This window comes from Chinchilla lanigera, unplaced genomic scaffold (assembly GCF_000276665.1).
Source record: "Chinchilla lanigera isolate Chin_1 unplaced genomic scaffold, ChiLan1.0 scaffold00177, whole genome shotgun sequence".
NCBI lineage: Eukaryota > Metazoa > Chordata > Mammalia > Rodentia > Chinchillidae > Chinchilla > Chinchilla lanigera.
In genome coordinates this window covers 1,372,330-1,373,914 of record NW_004955578.1, presented here as the reverse complement: position 1 = coordinate 1,373,914, position 1,585 = coordinate 1,372,330, and positions in this window count along the sequence as shown.

Here is a 1,585-nt window from a genome sequence, read left to right as displayed (position 1 = left end):
GGTTTCTAAATGTCTTTCCCTCTGGTCACCCCTGAAACTTGTCTGAGTATGAACCAGATGCAGGATGGAGAAATAAGCTGGCATAGCTCCAGCCCACAGACACTGGGCTCACCACACTCGGTACAACAGAGAGCCTGGTGCGCCTTGTGTTTGCCTGAGGGCTCTGTGCCACTCCCCTTGGCGGGGCCTGTGTGGAGGGCAGAGTCAGTGTGGGTGTGGTCGGCAAATGCCGTGACCTCTGAGCCAGCTCCTCAGCCTAGTGGCCTGTGCTCTCTGCTCAGGCCATTGAGCTGTGGAGTGTAATGACCTCCAGCATGGGATTAGCGAGGAGGGTTGTGGTGGCAGCTTGCTTGTCACCTGAGTGGTGTGCCCGTGCTCGCTAAGGTCGTGGGCATCCATCTTCTTGCAAATGTCAGTATTTGGGATATTGATTGCAGCGTCAGTTTAGCTTAGAAAGCAGGCTAAAGTCAAGCGTCTGATCCCCCAGTGGACTCTGCTGCTGGCCTCAGGAAGGGTCACTTAGGGTGGGTCCAGATTCTGGAGCGGGTCTCTGACAGGGCTATTACCTGGAAGAAGGTGCTGTTTTGCTGAGGACCCTGTCCGGCACTCGTCCTTTCTGTGGACCCTTCTGTATCAGGTGGAGAGCTCCACTGGCCGCCGCACATGACCAGTAGCCAGGGGCCCAGAAAAGAGAACATCCCCTAGTCCTGGGCTAGCCTGGCTACCGTGAAGATCACCAGTATGGGTCGCCTGCCCGCTACTTCACCCCGACCTTCCTCAAGGCGGGAGGGAGGATGTTGGTGAAGGTTGTGGGGATTCTGAGTTGAGTGGTATTTGCCATCTGGCCCTGGAGCTACTCTGAGCTTGCAGGCAGAGTGTGGGGAGGACACGTTGTCCAGGCAGCTGTCACAGGGGCTGGGCAGAATGGGTTAGAGGCTCCCGTGAGAGGCAGAAGGGGCAGCTGAATTCTGCCTGGGATCCAGCACACGAAGTTTCTCCTGGAATCTAGACTCTGAGGGGTACCAAAACCTCAGTATTCAAGAGAAGGAACATTTTAAGGTAGTATTTTGCTTCTTTCGAAAAGCAGTGCTATGTATGTAACCCAAGGCATGGTGCGCAACACGCCAGTGCTCTACACTGAGCTATTGTGAGGCGGGGGAGGTGTCTGTACCTCGGGCATCTAGGACAAGGCCGCTGCATCTCAGGAGTTTGGCAGCAGAGCTCAGGGGGCTGATGCACAGAGTGACTTGAACTTCACTTGGGATAATACAATTTCTTCTTTCTCCTTCCCCGTGAAGCCGCCCAGGCATGCTGTTCTACTCAAGATTACACATCCTTCCTGTCCCAGATCCTACCCTCCCCTGAAATGCTCCATGAACTTATTCTTATGCTGATCGTGTAAAGAAAAGTGCTGCAGGTGCTGGGTAGCTCCTTTCTTCTATCAGGAGAGAGGGCTCCACCTGACCTGAGCTTTCTCTATATTGGCTCCTGTCTTCTTCATCCTCCACCATCCCCCCAGCAGAGTTCCAAGAGCTGCACAGGATGCAACAAGTGACATCAGCAGCCCTAACAGTGCACCTAAATC